Genomic DNA, 17,219 nt, shown 5'->3' on the forward strand with positions numbered 1-17,219 from the left:
GGCCACGGTGTTTCTGTATCTCTATTATGTTGGTGCGGCTTCGGAACTTTTAAATATCTTGATATATCTCGAAAACTACGCTTCTGATCAAAAAATATCATAGAACGTAAATTGTAGGAAACATTATTCTCTACAAAAAAGGTCCCTTAACATTTTGCCATAGCTCGCTTCGTTTCCGAGATATTTGCAGAGTTATCTCAAAGAAAGGGGCCACGGTGTTTCTGTATCTCTATTATGTTGGTGCGGCTTCGGAACTTTTAAATATCTTGATATATCTCGAGAACTACGCCTCTGATCGAAAAATATCATAGAACATAAAAAGTAGGAAACTTAATTCTCTACAAAAAAGGTCTCTTAACATTTTGCCATAGCTCGCTTCGTTTCCGAGACATTTGCAGATTTATCTCAAGGGAAGGGGCCTGACGGACATATTTCGAGATATTTCTTCTTCTTGTTGTTCTTCTTCTGCACAGCTAAGCTGGAAGTGGCATTTGCGGCTCGCACTAGTGCACAGTTATCTCAAAGAAAGGGGCCACGGTGTTTCTGTATCTCTATTATGTTGGTGCGGCTTCGGAACTTTTAAATATCTTGATATATCTCGAGAACTACGCCTCTGATCGAAAAATATCATAGAACATAAAAAGTAGGAAACTTAATTCTCTACAAAAAAGGTCTCTTAACATTTTGCCATAGCTCGCTTCGTTTCCGAGACATTTGCAGATTTATCTCAAGGGAAGGGGCCTGACGGACATATTTCGAGATATTTCTTCTTCTTGTTGTTCTTCTTCTGCACAGCTAAGCTGGAAGTGGCATTTGCGGCTCGCACTAGTGCACAGTTATCTCAAAGAAAGGGGCCACGGTGTTTCTGTATCTCTATTATGTTGGTGCGGCTTCGGAACTTTTAAATATCTTGATATATCTCGAGAACTACGCATCTGATCAAAAAATATCATAGAACATGAAAAGTAGGAAACTTAATTCTCTACAAAAAAGGTCTCTTAACATTTTGCCATAGCTCGCTTCGTTTCCGAGATATTTGCAGATTCAGCTCAAAGGAACTGGCCTGACGGACATATTTCGAGATATTTCTTCTTCTTGTTGTTCTTCCTCTGCACAGCTAAGCTGGAAGTGGCATTTGCAGCTCGCAATAGTGCAGAGTTATCTCAAAGAAAGGGGCCACGGTGTTTCTGTATCTCTATTATGTTGGTGCGGCTTCGGAACTTTTAAATATCTTGATATATCTCGAGAACTACGCATCTGATCAAAAAATATCATAGAGAATGAAAAGTAGGAAACTTAATTCTCTACAAAAAAGGTCTCTTAACATTTTGCCATAGCTCTCTTCGTTTCCGAGATATTTGCAGATTTATCTCAAGGGAAGGGGCCTGACGGACATATTTCGAGATATTTCTTCTTCTTGTTGTTCTTCTTCTGCACAGCTGAGCTGGAAGTGGCATTTGCAGCTCGCAATAGTGCAGAGTTATCTCAAAGAAAGGGGCCACGGTGTTTCTGTATCTCTATTATGTTGGTGCGGCTTCGGAACTTTTAAATATCTCGATATATCTCGAAAACTACGCTTCTGATCAAAAAATATCATAGAAAGTAAATTGTAGGAAACATTATTCTCTACAAAAAAGGTCTCTTAACATTTTGCCATAGCTCGCTTCGTTTCCGAGATATTTGCAGATTTATCTCAAGGGAAGGGGCCTGACGGACATATTTCGAGATATTTCTTCTTCTTGTTGTTCTTCTTCTGCACAGCTAAGCTGGAAGTGGCATTTGCAGCGCGCAATAGTGCAGAGTTATCTCAAAGAAAGGGGCCACGGTGTTTCTGTATCTCTATTATGTTGTTGCGGCTTCGGAACTTTTAAATATCTTGATATATCTCGAGAACTACGCATCTGATCAAAAAATATCATACTACATAAAAAGTAGGAAACTTAATTCTCTACAAGAAAGGTCTCTAAACATTTTGCCATAGCTCGCTTCGTTTCCGAGATATTTGCAGATTTATCTCAAGGGAAGGGGCCTGACGGACATATTTCGAGATATTTCTTCTTCTTGTTGTTCTTCTTCTGCACAGCTAAGCTGGAAGTGGCATTTGCAGCTCGCAATAGTGCAGAGTTATCTCAAAGAGAGGGGCCGCGGTGTTTCTGTATCTCTATTATGTTGGTGCGGCTTCGGAACTTTTAAATATCTTGATATATCTCGAGAACTACGCATCTGATCAAAAAATATCATAGAAGATAAAAAGTAGGAAACTTAATTCTCTACAAAGAAGGTCTCTTAACATTTCGCCATAGCTCGCTTCGTTTCCGAGATATTTGCAGATTTATCTCAAGGGAAGGGGCCTGACGGACATATTTCGAGATATTTCTTCTTCTTGTTGTTCTTCTTCTGCACAGCTGAGCTGGAAGTGGCATTTGCAGGTCGCAATAGTGCAGAGTTATCTCAAAGAAAGGGGCCACGGTGTTTCTGTATCTCTATTATGTTGGTGCGGCTTCGGAACTTTTAAATATCTCGATATATCTCGAAAACTACGCTTCTGATCAAAAAATATCATAGAACGTAAATTGTTGGAAACATTATTCTCTACAAAAAAGGTCTCTTAACATTTTGCCATAGCTCGCTTCGTTTCCGAGATATTTGCAGATTTATCTCAAGGGAAGGGGCCTGACGGACATATTTCGAGATATTTCTTCTTCTTGTTGTTCTTCTTCTGCACAGCTAAGCTGGAAGTGGCATTTGCAGCGCGCAATAGTGCAGAGTTATCTCAAAGAAAGGGGCCACGGTGTTTCTGTATCTCTATTATGTTGGTGCGGCTTCGGAACTTTTAAATATCTTGATATATCTCGAGAACTACGCATCTGATCAAAAAATATCATAGAAGATAAAAAGTAGGAAACTTAATTCTCTACAAAAAAGGTCTCTTAACATTTCGCCATAGCTCGCTTCGTTTCCGAGATATTTGCAGATTTATCTCAAGGGAAGGGGCCTGTCGGACATATTTCGAGATATTTCTTCTTCTTGTTGTTCTTCTTCTGCACAGCTAAGCTGGAAGTGGCATTTGCGGCTCGCACTAGTGCAGAGTTATCTGAAAGAAAGGGGCCACGGTGTTTCTGTATCTCTATTATGTTGGTGCGGCTTCGGAACTTTTAAATATCTCGATATATCTCGAAAACTACGCTTCTGATCAAAAAATATCATAGAACGTAAATTGTAGGAAACATTATTCTCTACAAAAAAGGTCTCTTAACATTTTGCCATAGCTCGCTTCGTTTCCGAGATATTTGCAGATTTATCTCAAGGGAAGGGGCCTGACGGACATATTTCGAGATATTTCTTCTTCTTGTTGTTCTTCTTCTGCACAGCTAAGCTGGAAGTGGCATTTGCAGCGCGCAATAGTGCAGAGTTATCTCAAAGAAAGGGGCCACGGTGTTTCTGTATCTCTATTATGTTGGTGCGGCTTCGGAACTTTTAAATATCTTGATATATCTCGAGAACTACGCATCTGATCAAAAAATATCATACTACATAAAAAGTAGGAAACTTAATTCTCTACAAGAAAGGTCTCTAAACATTTTGCCATAGCTCGCTTCGTTTCCGAGATATTTGCAGATTTATCTCAAGGGAAGGGGCCTGACGGACATATTTCGAGATATTTCTTCTTCTTGTTGTTCTTCTTCTGCACAGCTAAGCTGGAAGTGGCATTTGCAGCGCGCAATAGTGCAGAGTTATCTCAAAGAAAGGGGCCACGGTGTTTCTGTATCTCTATTATGTTGGTGCGGCTTCGGAACTTTTAAATATCTCGATATATCTCGAAAACTACGCTTCTGATCAAAAAATATCATAGAAAGTAAATTGTAGGAAACATTATTCTCTACAAAAAAGGTCTCTTAACATTTTGCCATAGCTCGCTTCGTTTCCGAGATATTTGCAGATTTATCTCAAGGGAAGGGGCCTGACGGACATATTTCGAGATATTTCTTCTTCTTGTTGTTCTTCTTCTGCACAGCTAAGCTGGAAGTGGCATTTGCAGCGCGCAATAGTGCAGAGTTATCTCAAAGAAAGGGGCCACGGTGTTTCTGTATCTCTATTATGTTGTTGCGGCTTCGGAACTTTTAAATATCTTGATATATCTCGAGAACTACGCATCTGATCAAAAAATATCATACTACATAAAAAGTAGGAAACTTAATTCTCTACAAGAAAGGTCTCTAAACATTTTGCCATAGCTCGCTTCGTTTCCGAGATATTTGCAGATTTATCTCAAGGGAAGGGGCCTGACGGACATATTTCGAGATATTTCTTCTTCTTGTTGTTCTTCTTCTGCACAGCTAAGCTGGAAGTGGCATTTGCAGCTCGCAATAGTGCAGAGTTATCTCAAAGAGAGGGGCCGCGGTGTTTCTGTATCTCTATTATGTTGGTGCGGCTTCGGAACTTTTAAATATCTTGATATATCTCGAGAACTACGCATCTGATCAAAAAATATCATAGAAGATAAAAAGTAGGAAACTTAATTCTCTACAAAGAAGGTCTCTTAACATTTCGCCATAGCTCGCTTCGTTTCCGAGATATTTGCAGATTTATCTCAAGGGAAGGGGCCTGACGGACATATTTCGAGATATTTCTTCTTCTTGTTGTTCTTCTTCTGCACAGCTGAGCTGGAAGTGGCATTTGCAGGTCGCAATAGTGCAGAGTTATCTCAAAGAAAGGGGCCACGGTGTTTCTGTATCTCTATTATGTTGGTGCGGCTTCGGAACTTTTAAATATCTCGATATATCTCGAAAACTACGCTTCTGATCAAAAAATATCATAGAACGTAAATTGTTGGAAACATTATTCTCTACAAAAAAGGTCTCTTAACATTTTGCCATAGCTCGCTTCGTTTCCGAGATATTTGCAGATTTATCTCAAGGGAAGGGGCCTGACGGACATATTTCGAGATATTTCTTCTTCTTGTTGTTCTTCTTCTGCACAGCTAAGCTGGAAGTGGCATTTGCAGCGCGCAATAGTGCAGAGTTATCTCAAAGAAAGGGGCCACGGTGTTTCTGTATCTCTATTATGTTGGTGCGGCTTCGGAACTTTTAAATATCTTGATATATCTCGAGAACTACGCATCTGATCAAAAAATATCATAGAAGATAAAAAGTAGGAAACTTAATTCTCTACAAAAAAGGTCTCTTAACATTTCGCCATAGCTCGCTTCGTTTCCGAGATATTTGCAGATTTATCTCAAGGGAAGGGGCCTGTCGGACATATTTCGAGATATTTCTTCTTCTTGTTGTTCTTCTTCTGCACAGCTAAGCTGGAAGTGGCATTTGCGGCTCGCACTAGTGCAGAGTTATCTGAAAGAAAGGGGCCACGGTGTTTCTGTATCTCTATTATGTTGGTGCGGCTTCGGAACTTTTAAATATCTCGATATATCTCGAAAACTACGCTTCTGATCAAAAAATATCATAGAACGTAAATTGTAGGAAACATTATTCTCTACAAAAAAGGTCTCTTAACATTTTGCCATAGCTCGCTTCGTTTCCGAGATATTTGCAGATTTATCTCAAGGGAAGGGGCCTGACGGACATATTTCGAGATATTTCTTCTTCTTGTTGTTCTTCTTCTGCACAGCTAAGCTGGAAGTGGCATTTGCAGCGCGCAATAGTGCAGAGTTATCTCAAAGAAAGGGGCCACGGTGTTTCTGTATCTCTATTATGTTGGTGCGGCTTCGGAACTTTTAAATATCTTGATATATCTCGAGAACTACGCATCTGATCAAAAAATATCATACTACATAAAAAGTAGGAAACTTAATTCTCTACAAGAAAGGTCTCTAAACATTTTGCCATAGCTCGCTTCGTTTCCGAGATATTTGCAGATTTATCTCAAGGGAAGGGGCCTGACGGACATATTTCGAGATATTTCTTCTTCTTGTTGTTCTTCTTCTGCACAGCTAAGCTGGAAGTGGCATTTGCAGCTCGCAATAGTGCAGAGTTATCTCAAAGAGAGGGGCCACGGTGTTTCTGTATCTCTATTATGTTGGTGCGGCTTCGGAACTTTTAAATATCTTGATATATCTCGAGAACTACGCATCTGATCAAAAAATATCATAGAAGATAAAAAGTAGGAAACTTAATTCTCTACAAAAAAGGTCTCTTAACATTTCGCCATAGCTCGCTTCGTTTCCGAGATATTTGCAGATTTATCTCAAGGGAAGGGGCCTGTCGGACATATTTCGAGATATTTCTTCTTCTTGTTGTTCTTCTTCTGCACAGCTAAGCTGGAAGTGGCATTTGCGGCTCGCACTAGTGCAGAGTTATCTGAAAGAAAGGGGCCACGGTGTTTCTGTATCTCTATTATGTTGGTGCGGCTTCGGAACTTTTAAATATCTCGATATATCTCGAAAACTACGCTTCTGATCAAAAAATTTCATAGAACATAAATTGTAGCAAACAGAATTCTCTACAAAAAAGGTCTCTTAACATTTTGCCATAGCTCGCTTCGTTTCCGAGATATTTGCAGATATATCTCAAGGGAAGGGGCCTGACGGACATATTTCGAGATATTTCTTCTTCTTGTTGTTCTTCTTCTGCACAGCTAAACTGGAAGTGACATTTCCAGCTCGCAATCGTGCAGAGTTATCTCAAAGAGAGGGGCCACGGTGTTTCTGTATCTCTATTATGTTGGTGCGGCTTCGGAACTTTTAAATATCTTGATATATCTCGAGAACTACGCCTCTGATCGAAAAATATCATAGAACATAAAAAGTAGGAAACTTAATTCTCTACAAAAAAGGTCTCTTTACATTTTCCCATAGCTCGCTTCGTTTCCGAGATATTTGCAGATTTATCTCAAGGGAAGGGGCCTGACGGACATATTTCGAGATATTTCTTCTTCTTGTTGTTCTTCTTCTGCACAGCTAAGCTGGAAGTGGCATTTGCAGCGCGCAATAGTGCAGAGTTATCTCAAAGAAACGGGCCACGGTGTTTCTGTATCTCTATTATGTTGGTGCGGCTTCGGAACTTTTAAATATCTTGATATATCTCGAGAACTACGCATCTGATCAAAAAATATCGTACTACATAAAAAGTAGGAAACTTAATTCTCTACAAGAAAGGTCTCTAAACATTTTGCCATAGCTCGCTTCGTTTCCGAGATATTTGCAGATTTATCTCAAGGGAAGGGGCCTGACGGACATATTTCGAGATATTCCTTCTTCTTGTTGTTCTTCTTCTGCACAGCTAAGCTGGAAGTGGCATTTGCAGCTCGCAATAGTGCAGAGTTATCTCAAAGAGAGGGGCCACGGTGTTTCTGTATCTCTATTATGTTGGTGCGGCTTCGGAACTTTTAAATATCTTGATATATCTCGAGAACTACGCATCTGATCAAAAAATATCATAGAAGATAAAAAGTAGGAAACTTAATTCTCTACAAAAAAGGTCTCTTAACATTTCGCCATAGCTCGCTTCGTTTCCGAGATATTTGCAGATTTATCTCAAGGGAAGGGGCCTGTCGGACATATTTCGAGATATTTCTTCTTCTTGTTGTTCTTCTTCTGCACAGCTAAGCTGGAAGTGGCATTTGCGGCTCGCACTAGTGCAGAGTTATCTGAAAGAAAGGGGCCACGGTGTTTCTGTATCTCTATTATGTTTGTGCGGCTTCGGAACTTTTAAATATCTCGATATATCTCGAAAACTACGCTTCTGATCAAAAAATATCATAGAACGTAAATTGTAGGAAACATTATTCTCTACAAAAAAGGTCTCTTAACATTTTGCCATAGCTCGCTTCGTTTCCGAGATATTTGCAGATTTATCTCAAGGGAAGGGGCCTGACGGACATATTTCGAGATATTTCTTCTTCTTGTTGTTCTTCTTCTGCACAGCTAAGCTGGAAGTGGCATTTGCAGCGCGCAATAGTGCAGAGTTATCTCAAAGAAAGGGGCCACGGTGTTTCTGTATCTCTATTATGTTGGTGCGGCTTCGGAACTTTTAAATATCTTGATATATCTCGAGAACTACGCCTCTGATCGAAAAATATCATAGAACATAAAAAGTAGGAAACTTAATTCTCTACAAAAAAGGTCTCTTTACATTTTCCCATAGCTCGCTTCGTTTCCGAGATATTTGCAGATTTATCTCAAGGGAAGGGGCCTGACGGACATATTTCGAGATATTTCTTCTTCTTGTTGTTCTTCTTCTGCACAGCTAAGCTGGAAGTGGCATTTGCAGCGCGCAATAGTGCAGAGTTATCTCAAAGAAACGGACCACGGTGTTTCTGTATCTCTATTATGTTGGTGCGGCTTCGGAACTTTTAAATATCTTGATATATCTCGAGAACTACGCATCTGATCAAAAAATATCATACTACATAAAAAGTAGCAAACAGAATTCTCTACAAAAAAGGTCTCTTAACATTTTGCCATAGCTCGCTTCGTTTCCGAGATATTTGCAGATATATCTCAAGGGAAGGGGCCTGACGGACATATTTCGAGATATTTCTTCTTCTTGTTGTTCTTCTTCTGCACAGCTAAACTGGAAGTGACATTTCCAGCTCGCAATCGTGCAGAGTTATCTCAAAGAGAGGGGCCACGGTGTTTCTGTATCTCTATTATGTTGGTGCGGCTTCGGAACTTTTAAATATCTTGATATATCTCGAGAACTACGCCTCTGATCGAAAAATATCATAGAACATAAAAAGTAGGAAACTTAATTCTCTACAAAAAAGGTCTCTTTACATTTTCCCATAGCTCGCTTCGTTTCCGAGATATTTGCAGATTTATCTCAAGGGAAGGGGCCTGACGGACATATTTCGAGATATTTCTTCTTCTTGTTGTTCTTCTTCTGCACAGCTAAGCTGGAAGTGGCATTTGCAGCGCGCAATAGTGCAGAGTTATCTCAAAGAAACGGGCCACGGTGTTTCTGTATCTCTATTATGTTGGTGCGGCTTCGGAACTTTTAAATATCTTGATATATCTCGAGAACTACGCATCTGATCAAAAAATATCGTACTACATAAAAAGTAGGAAACTTAATTCTCTACAAGAAAGGTCTCTAAACATTTTGCCATAGCTCGCTTCGTTTCCGAGATATTTGCAGATTTATCTCAAGGGAAGGGGCCTGACGGACATATTTCGAGATATTCCTTCTTCTTGTTGTTCTTCTTCTGCACAGCTAAGCTGGAAGTGGCATTTGCAGCTCGCAATAGTGCAGAGTTATCTCAAAGAGAGGGGCCACGGTGTTTCTGTATCTCTATTATGTTGGTGCGGCTTCGGAACTTTTAAATATCTTGATATATCTCGAGAACTACGCATCTGATCAAAAAATATCATAGAAGATAAAAAGTAGGAAACTTAATTCTCTACAAAAAAGGTCTCTTAACATTTCGCCATAGCTCGCTTCGTTTCCGAGATATTTGCAGATTTATCTCAAGGGAAGGGGCCTGTCGGACATATTTCGAGATATTTCTTCTTCTTGTTGTTCTTCTTCTGCACAGCTAAGCTGGAAGTGGCATTTGCGGCTCGCACTAGTGCAGAGTTATCTGAAAGAAAGGGGCCACGGTGTTTCTGTATCTCTATTATGTTTGTGCGGCTTCGGAACTTTTAAATATCTCGATATATCTCGAAAACTACGCTTCTGATCAAAAAATATCATAGAACGTAAATTGTAGGAAACATTATTCTCTACAAAAAAGGTCTCTTAACATTTTGCCATAGCTCGCTTCGTTTCCGAGATATTTGCAGATTTATCTCAAGGGAAGGGGCCTGACGGACATATTTCGAGATATTTCTTCTTCTTGTTGTTCTTCTTCTGCACAGCTAAGCTGGAAGTGGCATTTGCAGCGCGCAATAGTGCAGAGTTATCTCAAAGAAAGGGGCCACGGTGTTTCTGTATCTCTATTATGTTGGTGCGGCTTCGGAACTTTTAAATATCTTGATATATCTCGAGAACTACGCCTCTGATCGAAAAATATCATAGAACATAAAAAGTAGGAAACTTAATTCTCTACAAAAAAGGTCTCTTTACATTTTCCCATAGCTCGCTTCGTTTCCGAGATATTTGCAGATTTATCTCAAGGGAAGGGGCCTGACGGACATATTTCGAGATATTTCTTCTTCTTGTTGTTCTTCTTCTGCACAGCTAAGCTGGAAGTGGCATTTGCAGCGCGCAATAGTGCAGAGTTATCTCAAAGAAACGGACCACGGTGTTTCTGTATCTCTATTATGTTGGTGCGGCTTCGGAACTTTTAAATATCTTGATATATCTCGAGAACTACGCATCTGATCAAAAAATATCATACTACATAAAAAGTAGGAAACTTAATTCTCTACAAGAAAGGTCTCTAAACATTTTGCCATAGCTCGCTTCGTTTCCGAGATATTTGCAGATTTATCTCAAGGGAAGGGGCCTGACGGACATATTTCGAGATATTTCTTCTTCTTGTTGTTCTTCTTCTGCACAGCTAAGCTGGAAGTGGCATTTGCAGCTCGCAATAGTGCAGAGTTATCTCAAAGAGAGGGGCCACGGTGTTTCTGTATCTCTATTATGTTGGTGCGGCTTCGGAACTTTTAAATATCTTGATATATCTCGAGAACTACGCATCTGATCAAAAAATATCATAGAAGATAAAAAGTAGGAAACTTAATTCTCTACAAAAAAGGTCTCTTAACATTTCGCCATAGCTCGCTTCGTTTCCGAGATATTTGCAGATTTATCTCAAGGGAAGGGGCCTGTCGGACATATTTCGAGATATTTCTTCTTCTTGTTGTTCTTCTTCTGCACAGCTAAGCTGGAAGTGGCATTTGCGGCTCGCACTAGTGCAGAGTTATCTGAAAGAAAGGGGCCACGGTGTTTCTGTATCTCTATTATGTTGGTGCGGCTTCGGAACTTTTAAATATCTCGATATATCTCGAAAACTACGCTTCTGATCAAAAAATATCATAGAACGTAAATTGTAGGAAACATTATTCTCTACAAAAAAGGTCTCTTAACATTTTGCCATAGCTCGCTTCGTTTCCGAGATATTTGCAGATTTATCTCAAGGGAAGGGGCCTGACGGACATATTTCGAGATATTTCTTCTTCTTGTTGTTCTTCTTCTGCACAGCTAAGCTGGAAGTGGCATTTGCAGCGCGCAATAGTGCAGAGTTATCTCAAAGAAACGGGCCACGGTGTTTCTGTATCTCTATTATGTTGGTGCGGCTTCGGAACTTTTAAATATCTTGATATATCTCGAGAACTACGCATCTGATCAAAAAATATCATACTACATAAAAAGTAGGAAACTTAATTCTCTACAAGAAAGGTCTCTAAACATTTTGCCATAGCTCGCTTCGTTTCCGAGATATTTGCAGATTTATCTCAAGGGAAGGGGCCTGACGGACATATTTCGAGATATTTCTTCTTCTTGTTGTTCTTCTTCTGCACAGCTAAGCTGGAAGTGGCATTTGCAGTTCGCAATAGTGCAGAGTTATCTCACAGAGAGGGGCCACGGTGTTTCTGTATCTCTATTATGTTGGTGCGGCTTCGGAACTTTTAAATATCTTGATATATCTCGAGAACTACGCATCTGATCAAAAAATATCATAGAAGATAAAAAGTAGGAAACTTAATTCTCTACAAAAAAGGTCTCTTAACATTTCGCCATAGCTCGCTTCGTTTCCGAGATATTTGCAGATTTATCTCAAGGGAAGGGGCCTGTCGGACATATTTCGAGATATTTCCTCTTCTTGTTGTTCTTCTTCTGCACAGCTAAGCTGGAAGTGGCATTTGCGGCTCGCACTAGTGCAGAGTTATCTGAAAGAAAGGGGCCACGGTGTTTCTGTATCTCTATTATGTTGGTGCGGCTTCGGAACTTTTAAATATCTCGATATATCTCGAAAACTACGCTTCTGATCAAAAAATATCATAGAACGTAAATTGTAGGAAACATTATTCTCTACAAAAAAGGTCTCTTAACATTTTGCCATAGCTCGCTTCGTTTCCGAGATATTTGCAGATTTATCTCAAGGGAAGGGGCCTGACGGACATATTTCGAGATATTTCTTCTTCTTGTTGTTCTTCTTCTGCACAGCTAAGCTGGAAGTGGCATTTGCAGCGCGCAATAGTGCAGAGTTATCTCAAAGAAAGGGGCCACGGTGTTTCTGTATCTCTATTATGTTGGTGCGGCTTCGGAACTTTTAAATATCTTGATATATCTCGAGAACTACGCATCTGATCAAAAAATATCATACTACATAAAAAGTAGGAAACTTAATTCTCTACAAGAAAGGTCTCTAAACATTTTGCCATAGCTCGCTTCGTTTCCGAGATATTTGCAGATTTATCTCAAGGGAAGGGGCCTGACGGACATATTTCGAGATATTTCTTCTTCTTGTTGTTCTTCTTCTGCACAGCTAAGCTGGAAGTGGCATTTGCAGCTCGCAATAGTGCAGAGTTATCTCAAAGAGAGGGGCCACGGTGTTTCTGTATCTCTATTATGTTGGTGCGGCTTCGGAACTTTTAAATATCTTGATATATCTCGAGAACTACGCATCTGATCAAAAAATATCATAGAAGATAAAAAGTAGGAAACTTAATTCTCTACAAAAAAGGTCTCTTAACATTTCGCCATAGCTCGCTTCGTTTCCGAGATATTTGCAGATTTATCTCAAGGGAAGGGGCCTGTCGGACATATTTCGAGATATTTCTTCTTCTTGTTGTTCTTCTTCTGCACAGCTAAGCTGGAAGTGGCATTTGCGGCTCGCACTAGTGCAGAGTTATCTGAAAGAAAGGGGCCACGGTGTTTCTGTATCTCTATTATGTTGGTGCGGCTTCGGAACTTTTAAATATCTCGATATATCTCGAAAACTACGCTTCTGATCAAAAAATATCATAGAACGTAAATTGTAGGAAACATTATTCTCTACAAAAAAGGTCTCTTAACATTTTGCCATAGCTCGCTTCGTTTCCGAGATATTTGCAGATTTATCTCAAGGGAAGGGGCCTGACGGACATATTTCGAGATATTTCTTCTTCTTGTTGTTCTTCTTCTGCACAGCTAAGCTGGAAGTGGCATTTGCAGCGCGCAATAGTGCAGAGTTATCTCAAAGAAACGGGCCACGGTGTTTCTGTATCTCTATTATGTTGGTGCGGCTTCGGAACTTTTAAATATCTTGATATATCTCGAGAACTACGCATCTGATCAAAAAATATCATACTACATAAAAAGTAGGAAACTTAATTCTCTACAAGAAAGGTCTCTAAACATTTTGCCATAGCTCGCTTCGTTTCCGAGATATTTGCAGATTTATCTCAAGGGAAGGGGCCTGACGGACATATTTCGAGATATTTCTTCTTCTTGTTGTTCTTCTTCTGCACAGCTAAGCTGGAAGTGGCATTTGCAGTTCGCAATAGTGCAGAGTTATCTCACAGAGAGGGGCCACGGTGTTTCTGTATCTCTATTATGTTGGTGCGGCTTCGGAACTTTTAAATATCTTGATATATCTCGAGAACTACGCATCTGATCAAAAAATATCATAGAAGATAAAAAGTAGGAAACTTAATTCTCTACAAAAAAGGTCTCTTAACATTTCGCCATAGCTCGCTTCGTTTCCGAGATATTTGCAGATTTATCTCAAGGGAAGGGGCCTGTCGGACATATTTCGAGATATTTCCTCTTCTTGTTGTTCTTCTTCTGCACAGCTAAGCTGGAAGTGGCATTTGCGGCTCGCACTAGTGCAGAGTTATCTGAAAGAAAGGGGCCACGGTGTTTCTGTATCTCTATTATGTTGGTGCGGCTTCGGAACTTTTAAATATCTCGATATATCTCGAAAACTACGCTTCTGATCAAAAAATATCATAGAACGTAAATTGTAGGAAACATTATTCTCTACAAAAAAGGTCTCTTAACATTTTGCCATAGCTCGCTTCGTTTCCGAGATATTTGCAGATTTATCTCAAGGGAAGGGGCCTGACGGACATATTTCGAGATATTTCTTCTTCTTGTTGTTCTTCTTCTGCACAGCTAAGCTGGAAGTGGCATTTGCAGCGCGCAATAGTGCAGAGTTATCTCAAAGAAAGGGGCCACGGTGTTTCTGTATCTCTATTATGTTGGTGCGGCTTCGGAACTTTTAAATATCTTGATATATCTCGAGAACTACGCATCTGATCAAAAAATATCATACTACATAAAAAGTAGGAAACTTAATTCTCTACAAGAAAGGTCTCTAAACATTTTGCCATAGCTCGCTTCGTTTCCGAGATATTTGCAGATTTATCTCAAGGGAAGGGGCCTGACGGACATATTTCGAGATATTTCTTCTTCTTGTTGTTCTTCTTCTGCACAGCTAAGCTGGAAGTGGCATTTGCAGCTCGCAATAGTGCAGAGTTATCTCAAAGAGAGGGGCCACGGTGTTTCTGTATCTCTATTATGTTGGTGCGGCTTCGGAACTTTTAAATATCTTGATATATCTCGAGAACTACGCATCTGATCAAAAAATATCATAGAAGATAAAAAGTAGGAAACTTAATTCTCTACAAAAAAGGTCTCTTAACATTTCGCCATAGCTCGCTTCGTTTCCGAGATATTTGCAGATTTATCTCAAGGGAAGGGGCCTGTCGGACATATTTCGAGATATTTCTTCTTCTTGTTGTTCTTCTTCTGCACAGCTAAGCTGGAAGTGGCATTTGCGGCTCGCACTAGTGCAGAGTTATCTGAAAGAAAGGGGCCACGGTGTTTCTGTATCTCTATTATGTTGGTGCGGCTTCGGAACTTTTAAATATCTCGATATATCTCGAAAACTACGCTTCTGATCAAAAAATATCATAGAACGTAAATTGTAGGAAACATTATTCTCTACAAAAAAGGTCTCTTAACATTTTGCCATAGCTCGCTTCGTTTCCGAGATATTTGCAGATTTATCTCAAGGGAAGGGGCCTGACGGACATATTTCGAGATATTTCTTCTTCTTGTTGTTCTTCTTCTGCACAGCTAAGCTGGAAGTGGCATTTGCAGCGCGCAATAGTGCAGAGTTATCTCAAAGAAACGGGCCACGGTGTTTCTGTATCTCTATTATGTTGGTGCGGCTTCGGAACTTTTAAATATCTTGATATATCTCGAGAACTACGCATCTGATCAAAAAATATCATACTACATAAAAAGTAGGAAACTTAATTCTCTACAAGAAAGGTCTCTAAACATTTTGCCATAGCTCGCTTCGTTTCCGAGATATTTGCAGATTTATCTCAAGGGAAGGGGCCTGACGGACATATTTCGAGATATTTCTTCTTCTTGTTGTTCTTCTTCTGCACAGCTAAGCTGGAAGTGGCATTTGCAGTTCGCAATAGTGCAGAGTTATCTCACAGAGAGGGGCCACGGTGTTTCTGTATCTCTATTATGTTGGTGCGGCTTCGGAACTTTTAAATATCTTGATATATCTCGAGAACTACGCATCTGATCAAAAAATATCATAGAAGATAAAAAGTAGGAAACTTAATTCTCTACAAAAAAGGTCTCTTAACATTTCGCCATAGCTCGCTTCGTTTCCGAGATATTTGCAGATTTATCTCAAGGGAAGGGGCCTGTCGGACATATTTCGAGATATTTCCTCTTCTTGTTGTTCTTCTTCTGCACAGCTAAGCTGGAAGTGGCATTTGCGGCTCGCACTAGTGCAGAGTTATCTGAAAGAAAGGGGCCACGGTGTTTCTGTATCTCTATTATGTTGGTGCGGCTTCGGAACTTTTAAATATCTCGATATATCTCGAAAACTACGCTTCTGATCAAAAAATATCATAGAACGTAAATTGTAGGAAACATTATTCTCTACAAAAAAGGTCTCTTAACATTTTGCCATAGCTCGCTTCGTTTCCGAGATATTTGCAGATTTATCTCAAGGGAAGGGGCCTGACGGACATATTTCGAGATATTTCTTCTTCTTGTTGTTCTTCTTCTGCACAGCTAAGCTGGAAGTGGCATTTGCAGCGCGCAATAGTGCAGAGTTATCTCAAAGAAAGGGGCCACGGTGTTTCTGTATCTCTATTATGTTGGTGCGGCTTCGGAACTTTTAAATATCTTGATATATCTCGAGAACTACGCATCTGATCAAAAAATATCATACTACATAAAAAGTAGGAAACTTAATTCTCTACAAGAAAGGTCTCTAAACATTTTGCCATAGCTCGCTTCGTTTCCGAGATATTTGCAGATTTATCTCAAGGGAAGGGGCCTGACGGACATATTTCGAGATATTTCTTCTTCTTGTTGTTCTTCTTCTGCACAGCTAAGCTGGAAGTGGCATTTGCAGCTCGCAATAGTGCAGAGTTATCTCAAAGAGAGGGGCCACGGTGTTTCTGTATCTCTATTATGTTGGTGCGGCTTCGGAACTTTTAAATATCTTGATATATCTCGAGAACTACGCATCTGATCAAAAAATATCATAGAAGATAAAAAGTAGGAAACTTAATTCTCTACAAAAAAGGTCTCTTAACATTTCGCCATAGCTCGCTTCGTTTCCGAGATATTTGCAGATTTATCTCAAGGGAAGGGGCCTGTCGGACATATTTCGAGATATTTCTTCTTCTTGTTGTTCTTCTTCTGCACAGCTAAGCTGGAAGTGGCATTTGCGGCTCGCACTAGTGCAGAGTTATCTGAAAGAAAGGGGCCACGGTGTTTCTGTATCTCTATTATGTTGGTGCGGCTTCGGAACTTTTAAATATCTCGATATATCTCGAAAACTACGCTTCTGATCAAAAAATTTCATAGAACATAAATTGTAGCAAACAGAATTCTCTACAAAAAAGGTCTCTTAACATTTTGCCATAGCTCGCTTCGTTTCCGAGATATTTGCAGATATATCTCAAGGGAAGGGGCCTGACGGACATATTTCGAGATATTTCTTCTTCTTGTTGTTCTTCTTCTGCACAGCTAAACTGGAAGTGACATTTCCAGCTCGCAATCGTGCAGAGTTATCTCAAAGAAAGGGGCCACGGTGTTTCTGTATCTCTATTATGTTGGTGCGGCTTCGGAACTTTTAAATATCTTGATATATCTCGAGAACTACGCCTCTGATCGAAAAATATCATAGAACATAAAAAGTAGGAAACTTAATTCTCTACAAAAAAGGTCTCTTTACATTTTCCCATAGCTCGCTTCGTTTCCGAGATATTTGCAGATTTATCTCAAGGGAAGGGGCCTGACGGACATATTTCGAGATATTTCTTCTTCTTGTTGTTCTTCTTCTGCACAGCT

The sequence above is a fragment of the Osmia lignaria genome, unplaced genomic scaffold, assembly GCF_051020975.1.
Source record: "Osmia lignaria lignaria isolate PbOS001 unplaced genomic scaffold, iyOsmLign1 scaffold0005, whole genome shotgun sequence".
Lineage (NCBI taxonomy): Eukaryota > Metazoa > Arthropoda > Insecta > Hymenoptera > Megachilidae > Osmia > Osmia lignaria.